Here is an 18,555-nt window from a genome sequence, read left to right as displayed (position 1 = left end):
GATTCATGCTCTTTTGCGAGACCCAGAGTAACACAGCTGTCAGTAAATGCGTCTTATGCTGACTTTAATGCTGGAGTGAGAGCCAAATAAACACACACAGGAAAAATGAATGGGAATTCTTTTTTTCTTAAAGGTCAAAGTATTATACATTATTGCTCTGGTATCTTTTGATAAGTTATAATCCAAGGAAAGCTCTTCAAAAATAAATACTTATCATCAGGAGCTATGCTGAAGAATGAAATACATCTCAGTTTCCCAGGTGTAATGAACCACAAGACTAAAAGCAACGAATATGAAAATATCTTGTGACTCTGCAATGTACAGTCAAGGAGAACACACAGCAGCCACTTTACTGTGCAGAGAGGGACTTAGCTATGGTGCTATCAGCCCCTGCTTGGCTGGATTTAAAGGATTCAGAAAAGAGAGGTGGAGATCTTTTTCTTTTACTGTGCAGCAGAGTCCTGAGTAGGACTTGTTCTGTTGCCCTACATTGGTGACCAAGGAAGCAAAGCTAAGATCAGAGAGATGAGCAAGTGTACTGCAGTCTGCAGAGTACTAATGATTGAGAAGAGACACCTCTCGAAAGGCTTAGGGAGGTGGTAGAATAGTCCTGCGACACCACACTCCCCACTTGCCCCTCCTTCCTCCTTCCCAGTCTAGAGAAGACAAAGAAGACAGCAGGTGGAATTAGCTCGGGGTCTTCTGCCTAGTGAGAGTAGCTACGGCTTTTCCTTCTTCTTTCCCCAGCATTATTATCCTCTCTTTCACCTAAAGCAAGAGAAAGGTGACTACCTAAAGGAATCACTTTGGAGGAACCAGCATGAAGGAGAACCCGGCATCCTGGTTACCAGCTGGATGACTGCAGGGTCAGCCGCCTTACTGATCAGCCCTGAGCGCCCCCACCACCCCGAGCAGGCAAAAAATAAATTGGAAAGAAATGATAGAGCAAGGGGGGTCAGAAATCATGTAGCAGAAGCCAGGATGAGCAAGCTTCCCAAGCCCCAGTGGGCCTACATCCCTTGGCTAGGGTCCTATCCAAGGGGGCAGCCTGCAGGTAAAGGGACCTCAGGAAGGAAAGGCTGTAGGCTGCACCACCAGGGGAGGAGCTAAGGGGTGGCTTGATAAAGCCAGGTTGACATTATATCTTCTACATCCAGGAACCACAAGATGGAGAGTCCCCTGAAGGGACTCTAAACAACCCTCCCTTGGGTACCATGGAGGCCAGTATTTGGATGCCTCCCACCCGGTGGGCACCCACCACCAGTTAGGGGTACCAGAGAAGCAGGCACACCTGCAGAGAGAGGATGGCAGCCATGGCCAATGGCGTGAGAGACACCTGTCTCCTCCCCACCCTGAAATACAGGAAGGAAAGGAGAATGAGAAGGACAGGGTAAGAGTGTCCCAGAGCCAGATCAAATTCCTTTACCCATCTCTAACACAAGAGAAGGGGAGGAAGATGGAAAGGGTAAGTGCCCCCATCCCCCCCCGAGCCTTGAATTTTTTTCTTAAATTGATAAATTAATATTTGTACCTATTTATGGAATACATGGGATCTGTTGATAGATACACATAATATGTAATGATCAAATCAGGGTGTTTAGATTATCCATTACCAGGAACATTTATCATTTCTTTGTGTTAGGAATATTGCAGATCTTCTATTTTGAAATACATAATATATTGTTGCTAACTGTTATCACCCTATTGTGCTATGCAAAACTAAGATTGATTTCTCCTACCTATCTCCTCCCCACCCTGGTTGGGGTTTGTATCCATTAACCAACCTATTCTCCTCCTCCTTCCTCCATCCACACACACCCTTCCATGCCTCTGGTAACCATCATGCTACTCTTTACCTCCCTGAGATCAACTTTTTTTGGTGCACACATATGAGTGAGAATATACAATATTTGTCTTTGTGTGCCTGGCTTACTTCACTTAACAGAATGACCTCCAGGTCCATCCAAGTCCTTTTAAATCTAAAGAAGGCAGGTGATGGGGGGGAACAGAAAAGATGAGATTTACAAAGAATGTGAGAATGGTGCTTTCAACTAGTCAACCCTGAGTTACTTTCTAATTAATGAAAACAACCGAGGTTCCACCAGAGCTGTTCAATTTAATAAATCTTTTTTGAGGATCCACCATGTGTCAGTCACTATTTCAGGCACTTGAGTGACAATGACACTGATGAATGAAACAGAGATCCCAGCTTTCCTGTTACTCACAGGGAAGAGAGATTTAACACAGTGCAGTTAATACAGTGAGTGGAGAAAAATAAAACCACTGAACTTCTACTGGGTTCAGACTAGTTGATAAACCAGTTTCAACAGCTTTCAAAGATTAAACAATTCCTTGCTGAGAGTTTTGCTCTCATGAAAACACTGAGTTCTGCAAAAGGACCTAGAGATTGAAGAGGAGGAGATGGGATCTGAAGGCAAGCTGATGACACCACGCAACAGTTTTGGGCTTAGAGAGATGATTAAGGATACTCGGAATTGACTGAAACAGACTAGATTACCCCCTTTCTGCCTCTATAGTGTTCGCTTTCTTCACTGATTCCATCCAAGCCAAGCCTTATCTCCTCAGGATAATAAAATCAGCCTGAGACGGGAATAAATGCAAAGCATGATCACAGCAGCGCTGTGGACCAGATAAGAATTTAAGATCTGCTTTACATTTGCCAGTGAAAGCACTACCATGTTTTCTAAATAGTAGCTCGTAGAGAAAAAGACTTTACACAGTAAGTAGGTTCACGTTCATAGACAACTCAAAAATCTTTGGATAAGTACTCGAAGCTACCTCTTTCCTTTCCTCTTCCTTTATTTTGTCTTCATTCCTAGTTTCCAATTTGATTCTACTTTCCTGGAGAAGGATTTTGTTCTGCCTCCTGAGAGACTGGGAAGGCAGGAGAATCTTGAAACTCATGAAGCCCAACCAAGATGGGGATCATGTCGGGGATGATGATGACTCTGAAGTCCACAGTAAATTTTGCTCTTGTCTCCTTTTTGAGATGGATTGTTGTTATTCTTCTCAAAAGCCCCTTTCTGGAGTACAGTACCTCTTTTTCCTGTAAGATTGGTGTTGTTGGCCAGGCACAGTGGCTCACACCTGTAATCTTAACAGTTTAGAAGGCTGAGGCAGGGGGATTGCCTGAGGTCAGCCTGAAAAACATGGCAAAATCTTGTCTCTACCAAAAATACAAAAATTAGCTGGGCATGGTGGCACACACCTGTAGTCCCAGCTACTTGGGAGGCTGAGGCAGCAGAATCACTTGAACCTGGGAGGTGGCGGTTGCAGTAAGCTGAGATCGCATCACTGTACTCCAGTCAGGGTGACAGAATGACACTCTGCCTCAAAACAAAAACAAACACACACACACACACACACACACACACAAATGGCCCTTTAACATGCTGAACTAAAGGGGCCACCCCTTTAATCCTCTGTCTCGCCCAAAACACAGGATAACACTGTCCTCTGAAGTTTCCTAATCTACCTAGAAACTGGACCCCTAGACACAATTTCCTTCAATCCCTTCCCTGAAATTTCATTTACCAGGAAAGATAACAACTCATCACAGAGGAAGACACTGAAAATTCTCTGTTCTCAGGTTCCATTCAATTCCCAAACAGCATCATGTACAAACCATTGTCTGGTGATCAGTATCATTCATTTACAGCCCTGGCTGCCCTCCTTCCCTCTCCCAAATGAAGAGGACATTTAAGGGATTTAAATGTCAACTGTCAACTGTCTGGCCCTTTCTTCAAGTTTTCGTGTTTTGTATGATTGCTGTGCCTATGTGTACATGCGATTCATTTGTTATACTTTTCTCTTGTTAACCTGTCTTTTGTTACAGGGGTGTTAGCTGTGATCCTTTATGTTGGAAAGAAAGGAGATCACTCCTTTTCTGTAGCCACGGTGTTTGCTTTTCTCACTGATTCCATCCAAAGCAAGCCTTATATCCTCTGACGATAAAGTTAATCTGAGAAGTAAATCAGTGCAAAGCGTGACCACACTGAGAGGGGCCTGTGGTATTCCTAATGAGCCTGGGTCATGATTTTATTTAGTGTGAGATGATTATATAATACAGCTAAAGGTCCTTCGTTAAGGACTAGGCCGTTGGCTGTTTACAAGGTAGAGTGGTATAGATAGTGGTCGTTACTTTTAAATGGCCGAGTACTAAAAAAGGTAAGGATACTTCTAACCCGGAAACCTTCCCACTTTGCAAAATCAGTTCACTTTGAACACTACCCTTGGCTAATGTCGGCCCACAGGGTGCTAATGGCCTGGGGAAGTTCCTCAGAGCAAACATTAACACTACCAATTCTTAACTGGAGAAAACGAAAGTGCCAGCAGAGCTCAAAACCCTTTGGCCTGGTTTCCGTGAAATGCCTTTTCTTCATAAGCCAGTAAATTTTCCAACCTGGCGCAGTCAAGTCTGGCTAATTCTTAGACAACTGAGAGAACACTCTAGATTCAATTCTTTCAGAAAACTGTGGAGCCTAATTAAGACCAACAGCACCAAATGCAAATCTTCATCCTCCGGCAATGTAGTTTAAGTAGCAAAGCCACATTCATTTTTCTGTGTTCCAAATAAGTATTTTGTCATCATGAATTGAGAATAATAATAAACTAGCCCTGGTAACCCCAGATGGGGTACTGGGTGGTGTGTAGATCTATGGGGCTGACATTAATAAAATTCTGTTTATCTCTAATACATTAAAATAGTATTTTATAGGAAAATTTCGATGTGTGGCACAGAGAGGAGACATGCTGAACCCATTGACATTTAGCTACCAGAATTTTTAATAGAATTGAGCTGGCCTGGGAAGGAAGAAAAATAGGAAGGAAATGCCAACCAGACAACTCCCTAGAGAGTAATTTATCTGGGTTTTATGTGATATTAAATATCACTTCCTCTACCAAGGTTGGAACATGTATTAGCCTTAGCAAAGCAAATATTGCATATCCCAAAACTCCATCACAAAGGGCCCCTAGGTCAATCCCAGGGTCTAGGGCACTGCTACTGGCCATTCCAACAAAAACAAGACCATTCATTGTGAATGGCGCCATTTTCCCTGTCACTGTGCAGATGACAGGAGGGCTTCCAGGTCATAGAACCAGTGGCTGATAAAACGATGTGTGGAACCTCTATCCCCTTGGCCAAGTCTGACTTCTGGCTTTATTTCATCTGCTCCATGACTATCGTCGGCTATTCTTCCAGACAGAAGCTCTGCAGCTCTGCAAGCAGTTTTCCCTCCCATGTGGCAGGTCTTGGGCTCTAAGCTATGGTGATTCAATTAAACAGCATTTCACAGGGCAGGGAGAACGCTATAAGTGGCCAGAGTTTTGAGAGCGTCTTTCTCTCCTTTCCTCTCCATCTACAGGTCACCCTTATTTTCTTTCTTATCCTTCCTCCCTATTCCCCTCTTCTGTTTTGTCTTCCATCTCTTCCTCCCATTTTCCTTCTTTTAAAACTAGCCGTAAAGAGCTATCTTTTAATGTTCTCTTAATTTGAAGGTGATTTGAATATTTCCTATTTCTTTCCAAAAACATATTTAAAAGAATTAAATGAAATTGACTTTTGTTTGTCTGTGCTCTGTAATCATTAGATTTTGGCATTTTAAACACGATCCTTGACTTGTTTGGAATATGAGTCTTTTCTTTCCTTGTGTTTCTGTCTTTTAATGGTTCATTTTCATTCTCTATGCCTCAAATGAATACTAAAATTCAGTAGTTCAGCTTCTGATTTTTTTTCTATACAAATTTATTTTTCTTCCATAGACTCACAGGTTTCAATTCTGAACCCATTTTTCAATTCTATTCACCAAAACATTTTTACTGAACACAGTGGCCAGGAATTCAGCCAGGCACTGGGGAATTCATTGTTTAATGACATAAGTGTACTAGAAGGGGAGGCACATGATGAATAAGTGAACAATAAATACACAAAATAATCAGAGATGATCTGCGTTACAAAAAAAAAAAGACTCACACACTATGAGTGAAGAAGCAGGAGGCCTGCTTGAGACAGGCCAACAAAGAAGTCCTCTCCAAGAAGATGCATTCCTGAAAAGTGAAGGGAACCTGTCATACAAAGTGCTGAGAAGGAAAACTTCAGGGGAGGGAACAAGGACCAAAGCCCTGAGGCAGGGAGGAGCTGGGATTTTCTAGGAACTTGAAACGAACAAGAGTTTTGCTCTACTGGGTCTAGCAAAAGGAGAGGAAGCGACGGGACAAGACCACAGGCAGCAGGGACCAGAGCCTGCAAGACTTTCCTCAAGAACTGAGACGTTACTCTCCAGACTACTAGAAAGTCATTGAAAGGTTTTAAGCAGAGGAATGGCATGACCTGGTTTTTAAGATATTTCTCTTTACATGTTACTCTGAAATAATGTAAACCCATGACTTCTGAGCACTTTTCATTAGATTTCCAAGACTCATGACTAGTTATATCTTTAAAACAGCACCATAAAGAGCCTCTCCATAAAAGGACCACCACATAAAGAAAAGCAATATGTGCCTTTATCAATGCAAAGATTTTTGAGGCCAGATAATCACGATTGTGAAATTATAGATTGACTCACTTTCTAAAAATTGGACAAGTTTCCTACCTGCACCCACAACATGGTCCCCTTAGAAATCACTAATACAGGCCATGTACAGTGGCTCACACTTGTAATCCCGGCACTTTGGGAGGCCGAGGTGGGAGGATCACCTGAGGTCAGGAGTTTGACACCAGCCTGGCCAACATGGTGAAACGCCATCTCTACTAAAAATACAAAAATTAGTCAGGCATGGTGACAGGTGCCTGTAATCCCAGCTACTCAGGAAGCTGAGGCAGCAGAATCGCTTGAGCCAGGGAGGCACAGGTTGCAGTGAGCTGAGATCATGCCACTGCATTCTAGCCTGGGTGACAGAAAAAAGAAAAAAATCACGAATACAAATTTAATATACCAGTTTCCTGAAATATTTCACTGAAATGATGAGGTAATTATTTTTAAAAACAAATTAAGGAACACATTATAAGAAGAGTGAGAACAGTGAGAGATGTAAGTAGCAACCAGCGGCTATGTGGCTAAGATCAGTTTCCTAATTTTAAAAATTTTATTTATTTATTTATTTAGTTACCATCAAACTCTATGTCCATGTACTATCTGTTGAATTTTAGGTGACCAGTAGGGAGCAAGTGACGAGAAACTTAATCTACTTTGGGAAGCCATCACTTCGTCATGTAAACCCCTGTTCTGGTCCAATCAATCACAGATTCAAGGAGAATTTATTATTCATCCTGCTATCATTCCCCTGTCTGCCCTGGCCTAAATCTGTGTCTTCCACCGCTCTTTCTGTCACTGTCTCTTCACAGGCTAGCCCTCCACCTCTGCCTGCCTGCCTCTTTCCTCTAAGACTCCAGCCTTAGCCATCATCCTTGACGCAGAGCCCAGGGTTCCCTAAAGAAGATGCTGCAATGGTCCAGGTTCCCCTTCTCATTCTCGAAAGCACCAAGGGCTGTGAATGACGCAGGTGCTTTTAGGCTACAGAAACTGGCCCAGCTAAAACTTCTTTATGTCCAAGAAAATCTTTCCCAATAGAGGCAGGGTCCTTTTCTGAGGTATCATTAATAGGTATCATTGTCAATTACATGCATCTCATTTGGGCTTGGGCTGAAATAACAGCTGAACAGAATCAGGTTTCCTCTACAAGACACACACAGCTGAAGAACAAATGCCTATAAGTGTCCTCTGAGCGCACCAAAAGAGTAAAAAGATTTAACATCTTATTTTTAGATCCTAAGTACCTAGATACTATGATAAAAAAGAAACCTCAGAGAAAAAACGATTCAAATGGAGAAATATGATGAAGTCTTATTATTTATTTATTTACTTATTTATATTTATTTTTGAGGCAGAGTCTCGCTTTGTCACCAGGCTGGAGTGCAGTGGTGTTATCTCGGCTCACTGCAACCTCTGCCTCCTGGGTTGAAGCAATGCTCCTGCCTCAGCCTCCCTAGTAGCTAGGACTACAGGCACACATCACTACATCCAGCTAATTTTTCTATTTTTAGTAGAGACAGAGTTTCACCATGTTGGCCAGGATGGCCTCAATCTCTTGACCTCTTGATCTGCCTGCCTCAGTCTCCCAAAGTGCTGGGATTACAGGCATGAGTCCCAGTGCCTGACTGACAAAGTCTTATTCGTAGTGGGTTATTTAAATAATACAACTAAGTATCATGGTAACCTCCTGATCCCTAAACCTCATGAAAATAAGAGGTGATAATGAACTTTTTAAAATACCTTTTTCAATCTTGGATATTACTCACTTCCCTCTCAAGTCTAAGTGGCCCAGGATGATCTTGCAAACGAAGACCAAATGATTGCCTGAGATGCCAGTTTGTAATAACTTGTGTATTTAAAAACCTGTCTTCCTTCTCCTCCTCCCCTCAAAATTTCAGAGAATGCCAAACAGTTTGCTGTGATGATAAAAAGATGCATGTTTACTCGACTTTCACAGGTCAGTGTCTTCATATTCAGTTCCAGCTATAAACTAGAAGGCTGAGAAGTCTCACAGATTTATAACTGGTATGAAATTCATCAGGATTTAGGTTGTTTCGCAAATTCAAATTCTCATACACAGTTTCGTTTTCCCTCAATACAGCTGCACAGAGTTGCTGAGTAAACAATAATTTTCATTATCCCTGGAGTCTACAATCCAAAGAGATTTCTGGATGGTCACCAAAATTTTTGTAGTCATTTTGGTTAGGTTTAAAGCAAAAATGCCAATATGGCCTTTCACAGTACAAGTAATTGGTCTGAGTTGGGGAGACTCGAGAGGGCAGGAAGGTAGGAGTGTGAAGATACAGGTTCTGTGTACCCCATGCAGAATGCTGAGAGGAGGGGAGGGCATTGTTCATTAACAACAGTGTAACTTATCTGAAGGCAGGATGTGACATTTTGAAGCCATGTTGGCTAGAATACTGTCAGAAGACCCCTGAAGTGGAAAGGACACTACATTGTGAATAACTTAGATCTGAGCACTAAATATATTTTGGGTTTTGCTTGTGATGTATTAGTTTACTCCCTCATAACAGATTTTGCTTATGCAGATGAGATGAAATGCAGAAAACAAACCTGTTCAGAGAGCATTAGGAAAAAGACATTGATGCTGCCCCAGTTTTGTAACATAGTCTTGGCACATGAAATATTAAAGGCCAATTTGCAAAGAGAAACATGTAATTTATGTCTACTCCAGTCTTATTCAAAAGGATTTGAGGTGGAAAATATAGAATTCATTCCACTGGGAGTGCCCAGTTGAGCTCCCCAACTACAGAACATTTAATCTTCCAAATTCATAAAAAGGCGTATTTCATAAACATTTTTCTATGAAATCTCACGTTTTTAAAAAGGTTACAGTCATAATACTAGATCTTAATCTACTCTTTGGACCCTTTCCCAAAACACAGTGGCACCTTTTCAAAAAGGCCAGAAAGGACATTGAAAGAGCCTACTGCAGTACGTCAACGTGCAATGCCAGTGGGCTGCAAGCAGAAGCCATGAGAGGTACCGCTCTCCTTACCAGCTTTGTCTGGAGTCAGCTTTTCGGGCACCTAATTGATTTGTCTTGCTCTTTGAAATGAGCAGACCAGCATTTCAGGGGACAAACCCACAGAAAAAACCAGAAGCTCTTCTCCCTGTCGATAAGTTTAAGTGACTCCAAGGCTAAAATGATGATCCCAATTGTTTGATGCAAATACACATTTTATTTTGGAGTCACTTGAAAATATGTGCCAGCTGAACTGGCTTGGCTAGGGTTTAATGTTTACCAGGTGTGCTGGGCTGCCATTTCTCTAGTGGCTTTGCAGATCTGTGACAGTTCCTTAGAGAAAGGGCTGCAGCCTTGGAGCCCTGGCACTACCGGTCCACCAGCCTTCTCTCTCCCTTCCACAATGAAGGCATAATTTCAGGGTGGTTGCACTAAATGGACAAAAGATTATTCACCAAAAAAAAAAAAAAAACGTAGCACTCAAGCAACAAATAGTTTTAGAGTAGTTTTGAATAAGGCATTGTGCTAAGTGCTACAAAGATATGAATTAGTGTGAGACAGCCTTTCCTGTCAACTACTCACCACTTAGAAAGACGAAGGAGGTGATCAGATATCAACTACATACAAGATTACCTTTATTAATCCCATGAAGTTTTGCATAATCTATTTCTGCTTTGTCATTTTAAGCCTAGATTTTTGTATTTGCCATAGACCCATTTCTATTTGGGAATTAGAGAAGTCAGTTTACGAGAGAAATAATTAAATTTCTTATTCTGTTAGCAGTGTAATTCCTCCTTGGAAGAGATCCAGATTTTAAACTGTACACTTAAAAATGGTGAAGATGGTAAGTTTTATGTCACGCGTATTTTCGCACAATTAAAAAATAAGAAAGAGATATTCCACCATTTAGCTGGGTAGAATCCGCGAGTCTAAGCTTGTCCAGATTGTTGCAATTGTTATTTGTTTTCAGCAAAAACTGTTTCGCAACTAGTGCATGTAAATAAAGCCTCCTTCAGAGCATCCACCAAGTGGAAGAAGGAGATCCAAGAATGCATGTGTAACCAGGGATCTCATTGTTGTGGCTTCTCTGATCTTCTGCTGTCATTTCTAGAACAATCTGAAAATTCATTTTGTTGGTTGGCTAATGATAGGGTCCATTAGTCCTGACTTTCTGGTCACTGTGTTCCTTACAGAATCTAAAAGACTCAGCTGGCATCCTTGGCACTGAGGTGGGGGGGGTAGGGTATTTTCTTTGCTATTTCACGTGGATGCTTAGAAATTGTAAAAACTAAAACTGATGGCAATTTTGCTTCCTCACCACAGAATTGGGGAAAAGACAGCTCACACATGGACAACTCTGTGCTTACGTTTTGAACCTTTACCAGGAATATGGAGGCAACATATATTGGTTCAGCTTTTGTCTTTCCATTGGTAATATTATCATAATAAAGCTTCCTTGACACAGTACCTACGACCAAGCTGTTTCGTATGTTTTATGATGGACATCTGGGTTAAAGTAACTTTTGTTTGCGCTCTTTCTGCACTTCAGTTGACTGGTGGAGCAATGTGCAAAATGCTGAGGTAACAGCAACTCAGAAACTCAAAAGGCACAGCCACCTTGTCCCCAGGATGCTACCAGCTGTTGGATGGGGGGGGTCGCTGACTGTCCAGGGGCCACCTCTCCAGGTACTGTTTATTAGTTACGTCTTTGGAAAAATAACCTAAGAATTTTTTACTCTCTTTTCCGAATATTTTGAATTCCCTACTACAAAACATTCGTGAGTTGGGTGCAATTTCCCCCCAAGAATTAAGTAAGACTTCCTTTATTTTCAGCAGGGAGAGGGGAGTTTGTCTTAATTTATGTTATGTCTGGTATTTGCACTTCAGATATAAAATTTTGATGCATGTTTAAAATACAAGCTCCGTGAGATAGGAACTGCTGATTCTCCAGCCTGGAGCAGTCACAGAATACCTGTTGCTGACTGACTGAGTGAATGGATGAACGGTTATGACTAGAAAATAGAACGCTGCACCACATATGCTAGGCAGGATTCTTTTTGCTTCACTGCAGTGAGTGAGATGCTCTTAGAGCACTGTGGCTCAGGTCTTCCAGCAGAGGGAGCAGGGATGCCACCCTACTCCAGAGGACACTTGTGCAGGAGTCTGGAAAGTGCTTGAAGGGAAAAAACAAAAATCACCAAGCACAGCAAAAAAGAATTGGCATCAAAATGAATATGAAGAAGAAGAGACCGTGGGGTTATTACACTCAGTGACGTGGCTAGATAAAGCCAAAACAGACCTTTTCTTTCCTGCTGTTGAAATGTCCTGGGGCTTCTTAGGCAGAGGAGCCTGGGCTCTAGAAGCTACATCTAGTGCTGCTTGTCTCCTGGTTACCAATGTGGAGCCAGCCCTAGCACAACGCAGGAAGGACAGTGGCCACGGCAAAACCTCTCTAGCATTCCCCGTGGCAGTGCTCTGAAACAGCTCTATTTGTGTCTCTATATGGGAAAAGATCAGCTATATGGGTTGTTTGGGGTCTGTGCAAGTGGCTATGACAACTTCATTCCAAACTGGGCTGAGATTCCACCTAATGACAAATAATTCTCCACGAAATTATCGTCAAATCACACAAGGGAACAGGATTTTAATATTCAAGGTCTCCACTTTCTTCTTCAGGCAAACTTAAATCTAAAAAGGGAAACAGCTTGAGGCATTGGCATTGGCATATATTGCTGGTTTAAAAGCAGACTGTTAGCCCTTTCCAAGCTCCTCAGCATGAAAACTGGAAGAGAAGCCTCTGCAGAGGACAGCGATGTGAAAGGAAATCCTAAAGCACCAGTCCTCCCCCTGGATCTCCATCCATTGATCGTGTCAAACACAAGGATGACTTTAAAGCCCCACGTCATGTAAAAGGGAAGATAATCTAAGAGACTATCTATCTAAGAGGCATCATGATTAAAAAAAAAAAAAAAAAGGACCTGTCTCAAACTAAAGAGGTAAGACTTGAGTTTCATTTAGCTAATGAAGCTTTGGAAAGTTAATTATCCTTCCAGGAATGCTGAAACAAGCAGCAACAACAAAAGACACTCTCCCTTTGCCTAGTGGTTCCACCCTATCAGGCTCTAGATGGAACCCGCCAGTCCACGGATATCCAATTTAGGACATTCCTGAGAGCCCCCTGATGGGACAGAACTGCTGAACAGTCATAAATCAGAACATTCCAAGGAGTGAACGGGATACTACTGCAGGTTTATTTTAAGGTAAGGATCATAGCAAAGAGGAAATTACATATAATTCCAAAGAGAAACAAAGTCGACAAATTCAGATAAACAATGACAAGTTCCCAAAGGGCAGGACACTGCTTATTTCCTTACCTTCCCAGTGTGTCTGATCCAGTCTATGGCAATAGGGACTTACTAATTATCTAATTTGCAAAAAAAAAAAAAAAAAAAAAAACCAAAAACAAAAACCTCACAACCACCCCCCAAAATGACCTATGGGTTTATCTAAAAAGAAAGCAGAGGTTTAGATCCTTTCTACTAGGTCACAGGATAACGATTTTAGATGCAGAAAAGATGTGAAACATGGTAGCTAATTGGACTCATGGAGATTTATTTTATTTTATTTTTTTGACACAGACACTCTGTCACCCAGGCTGCAATGCAGTGTGGCACGATCTCGGCTCACTGCAACCTCCGTCCCCTGGGTTCTATTCTCCTGCCTCAGTCTCCTGAGTAGCTGGGATTACAGGTGCACATCACCATGCCCATCTCATTTTTGTATTTTTAGTAGAGACTGGGTTTCACCATGCTGGCCAGGCTGATCTCGAACTCCTGACCTCAAATGATCCACCTGCCTCAGCCTCCCAAAGCACTGGGATTACAGGGATGAGCCACCACACCTGGCTGGACTCATGAAGATTTTAAAAGGCTTTCCAAAAGTTGGGGGATCCCACCTCTCCAGGCAGAAAGGCCTTCATGAAACTAATATGTACTTAAAAAAATCCACATAGGAGAGGCAGAGAATGTGTTAACAGGGGTGTGTGGGAGGGGGACAGAGAAGGCTGATCATGCTCAGCAAGACCCATGAAGACACTCTCGTAATGTTTGCGGAGAGATCTTTCTCTACATAATGGCAAACAATGAGGTCTGTCCATTTTTTTCTTATTTTTCAATATAGGAAGCCTTAGGTATCACAATTCTTCAAGCGTGCAATGGGAATGGGAAACATGATAGCACAGGGACTTCACGACAATGGTAAATCAAGTGTTCTGTCTGGCAGGAAAACTGTCATTAGCCTAGGAAGTCATCTAGCTGATGTCATTTTTGAAACAGAAGTAATATGTCTATTTAAATTTATGAGGAAAACAATATTTTATTTTCTGCCATTTACTTTTAGAGGTCAGAAGGAAAATATTTACTGTACCTTTTAAAGGAAATAACATTCATTAGACTCCCCAAAGAGTAAGTTTCAAATGGTAAATATTTCCACTGGCAAAACATAAGAAGTCTGTTTTTAAAAGTGAGGTAACGAAAGACTAACATCAGGTAAAGAAGAGCTTCTCCTGACTGCTCACTCACACAGGTTGGTCCTGTCTTAGCCCTACCTCTAATTCAAGGTCAAAGGAAATGTACTGAAAAGGAGCCTATAGCCACGTAATCACTAGCAGTCTAACAACAGACAGAATGTCCCCAAAGACATTACCTTAGGCAATCGACTAGTTTCACTACTTTTCAGTTAAAGCAACCATGTTCTAGGAGAAACATTTTCTTTTTAGCATAGTAAACATGTGCCAGTAAAGCTTAAAATTAAGATCTGCTATAAGAAAATCCAGGCAACAGCTAATTTGAATAATGAATATGTTTATTCCAATAATCATGCTCATTTTTAATGACATAGATGAATGATTACTGATCAGAAATGATGCTTTTGAAACATTTTTGAGTGAAAAAAAGGTTACAAGATAAGTCTCTCTTAAATATACATATTTTTGATATGTATTTGTAGTGGATATTCATAGAAAATGTGTGAGGGATACACAACAAGGTGTTAACTTTAGCTTATATTTTCAGTTACATTTACGGAGGAATAATTTACATACAGTAAAATTCCCTATTTTATATGCAATTCTGATTTTCAGTAAATGTATATAGTCATATAACTACACCACAATCAATGTACAGAACATTTCTATTATTCTAAAACAGTTCCTGTGTGTCCTCCTGCAGTCCAGACCTCCCACTCCAGGCCCTGACGCTGCTGATCTGTTTTCTTTCCTTGGAGTATTGCTTATTCTCAAAAAGCATACATATGGAATCAGATAGTGAATATGCTTTTGATTAGCCCTTTTGCTAGAATAGGGATTATGGATTGTGATGATTTCTTTATTCTTGTTATCTTGCTTATCTACATTTTCTATTTTCCTATTACAAACACAATTACTTTTGCAATTTAGAAAAACAAAGGTAAAAATTTAATTAATCGTGACAGGCCATTATGGAAGTAGATGAAACCATGAAAGCACACATGAAAACAAACACTGTGTTTAAGTATCACACACAAATGCTGCGTGATGATTAATTACTTCACCCAAATCTTGAGAGGCAATGGACAATCAGCTAGAGCACGGCAAACCTCCCAGCTGTGCTGTTAGTTGGGTGACATTAGGCAGGTTATTTATCTTTTAGAATCGATGTCCTCATGTTTAAACCAGGGGTTAAAACAGTGCCCATCTTGCAAAGTCATTATAAGGATTAGACAAGGTTGTATATTAGGTCACTGGCACCTGATAAAATTCAGCACTAAAATTATGTGTACTATTTATTTGGCTATTCTGAGTACGATCGTTACTGAGGCCTTGGGAGGTATCCCAATATGAAAGGACCTATCCCAATAGGAAAGGACCTATCCCAATAGGAAAGGACCTATCCCAATAGGAAAGGACCTATCCCAATAGGAAAGGACCTATCCCAATAGGAAAGGACCTATCCCAATAGGAAAGGGCTCTCTGCCTCTATTGGCAGAGGAAGGGGTGTCAGGGGCTTGGAGCAAGGCTTACTTTTAATCTCAAAACTAAATTCAAGACATTCCATTTTAGAAAACTTAAAACTTTTGGTTCTTCACTATAAAGTTCTTAGTATTTTGCTATGATTTCTGAGTGAAATCATTACCTTGGGAATGGTAATAATAAACACCAGCCACCCTTACAGCTTGAATCAATATTTTCTTACTATTTAGAATCCAGTGATCCTCCAGTGAAAATATATGTTTGTATTTCTCTAACTCTCCTCTCCCCCTATATGGCTGATCCAAACTCCATAACCTTTATTCAGACCAAACTATGGCATGAATTTAGGGGAGATGAGGACAGTGAATTATAAAGCTAGCCAAATGTAAACCAGAGCATAACATTTAAGATCAATGCATAACGAGGCCAAGCAATCACAGATGCTCATCTCTGCAAGGTTTTCAGTTGTCAGAGACTCTGGGGTGAAATGAATTTATGAAAAAACAAATATGATCCACCTTTATCTTCCCAAGGCTGTAATACATGCCAGGAAGTGAGTAAGTCTATCTGTCTCTGCTGGGAAGCTTTCAAATATTTTGATTAAAATAGAACATCTCTTTTAATTCTCATCCTTGAGACGAGTTCCTAATTCACTGAACTTATCCAGGATTTTTATAATAAATGGCAATTGAATTTAAAATGTGCCTTCTGTGTTTGACCAAATGTATACATATATTAAAAACAGGACTATTGGCTTTGTATACTTTGGCCAAAAAACAAATTATAATCACATATGAATTATAGTTAATTCACATATATACATTCATATATGTACGTCTCCATGTATATGTATGCATGTATACATGTATGTATGTAAAATGTTCAGGGAGCATACCTTATTGAGAAATCTCAGGGACCAAGGAATAATCTCCCAAACGGCAGGCCCACACTATCTGATGTCTACTGAACAGCATGAGATGGTCCCTTTGACTAAAAAAAGTCATCTCCGCATTCAAGATCCACATTCAAGATCACATCTCACCATTCAAGATGCAGCTCAAAAGTCACTTTTTCATCAAGTTCCTCCTAGTTCCCATGCACCAGAAACAATAATTTTCTCTTTTCTACCTTGGATTCATTATTTATATACATCTCTGAACAATAAAACAAAAAGTTCCTTGAGAGCAGAGCCCATGGATAATTCTTACGTGTAATTTCCCTGTCCCCAGTGCCTAGCATAGATAGCACTTTGCCCCAGATTGGGATTAATATACATTTTCAAAATGAAATAAATGAATATTTGATTCCCTTTTAATACAATCATCAGTTTTTGCTCTCATCAAATTGCACTAGCTGCACAGGCCAGAATATATGACTCAGGAATGTCTTTGGTAATACTGTAATATTCAATTCCTGACAATTCCTCACTCCCCCTCTTTATTTATTTATTTTTTTTAAAACAGGGTCTAGCTCTGTTGCCCAGGCTGGAGTGCAATGGTGCTATCTTGGCTCACTGCAACCTCTGCCCCCCAGGTTTAGGCAATTCTCCTGCCTCAGCCTCCTGAGTAGCTGGGACTCCAGGTGCATGCCAGCTAGTTTTTGTATTTTTAGTAGAGAGGGGGTTTCATTCACTGTGTTGGCCAGGCTGGTCTCAAACTCCTGATTTCAGGTGATCCACCCACCTCAGTCTCCCAAAGTGCTAGGATTACTACAGGTGTGAGCCACTGCGCCCAGCTTCCTCACGCCTCTTAAAACCTTGTTAAAATACTTCAAGACGCAGAGTGCAGTGGCTCTCACCTCTAACCTCAGCACCCTTGGGAGGCTGAGATGGGCAGCATACTTAAGGTCAGGAGCTTGAAACCAGCCTGGCCAACATGGTGAAACACTGCTCATGGTGAAAAATACAAAAATGAGTTGCGTGTGTTGATGTGTGACTGTAATCCCAGCTACTTGGGAGGCTGAGGCAGGAGAACTGCTTGAACCTGGGAGAGAGAGGTTGCAGTGAGCAGAGATAGTGCCACTGCCCTCCAGTCTGGGAGACAGGGCAAGACTCCGTCTAAAAAAAAAAAAACTTCAAGGGACGTAGCAGATAATTCATAGCATCTCTAGACCCAACTCCAGCAAAAAGAAAAAAAAATAAATAAATAAATAAAAAGGAATTGAGTACTGAGTTAAAGAAGAAATGTATTTCGGGTAGTACAAAGTGGTTCGATTGGGATTTACGAGCATGTGAAGAAATGATATGCTTGCCATATGCTTAGGTTAACAAAGAACTTTTGACCAGACACTAATACTCTAGTCTTCTCAGGAATCACAGCTAACTTACACATTTGAATCAATTAAACAATCTGCGCAACAGATTAGTCAAGAAAGAATATGCAAATCGAGTACGATGATTGATAGTTTCCTTTCTAAATCTGAGAAAGCAATTATCCAAAAGTCAGAGAGCTTTAAACAATATTCATTCTAATTTGGCATCTCTTGTCTTTTTCAAAGCTTCAAAAATTTAAGTTAGGAGAAACAGACAGCACACTCTAGCGCCCTGCTCGGAGATAACATTCGCTGACTTCCTGATGTGTGGCTTTGTGTGGCTTTGCATGCCTTTGCTCACCTCACCCTCACACAAGGTAAATCAAGCCCATTTTACAGATGAAAATATTAAGGCTTATATTGTTAAAAATTATGCATATACTGGGGTCCATAAAGAAAAAACATACCTGAAGCCAGAGCCAAATTCCTATAAGTTCATCTTTACAGTCCAATATTAAAATCAGGGGACTTCCGGCCAACGTTGGTTAATTTATCTTCAATTGACTGAAAGGAATACAACCTATTTGCTAACTGCTAAGGAGCTTGGGGGAATTTATCTCCAAATGACCAAAGAATTTCCAGAAAATTCTAACTTGACCTAGGAGTTAACAATAATCCCTGAGAAAAGGATAAGGCAGGCTTCATAACACAGAAGTTGCAGTTTGCTTGTGGACTTCTACTGGGTTATGCCCTAGAAT

At 40.9% G+C, this 18,555-nt stretch overlaps 1 protein-coding gene across 25 annotated transcripts in view; it reads right to left on the bottom strand.

Moving 5' to 3' along the window:
- NCAM1 (neural cell adhesion molecule 1) overlaps positions 1-18,555 on the bottom strand; it is a 315,714-nt gene that overhangs the window by 148,271 nt on the left and 148,888 nt on the right. The window lies entirely within an intron of this gene.

The sequence above is a fragment of the Callithrix jacchus genome, chromosome 10 (genome assembly GCF_049354715.1).
Source record: "Callithrix jacchus isolate 240 chromosome 10, calJac240_pri, whole genome shotgun sequence".
Taxonomy (NCBI): Eukaryota; Metazoa; Chordata; class Mammalia; order Primates; family Cebidae; genus Callithrix; species Callithrix jacchus.
The sequence above is the reverse complement of the archived record's forward strand: the minus strand, read 5'-3'. Positions and strand labels throughout refer to the sequence as shown.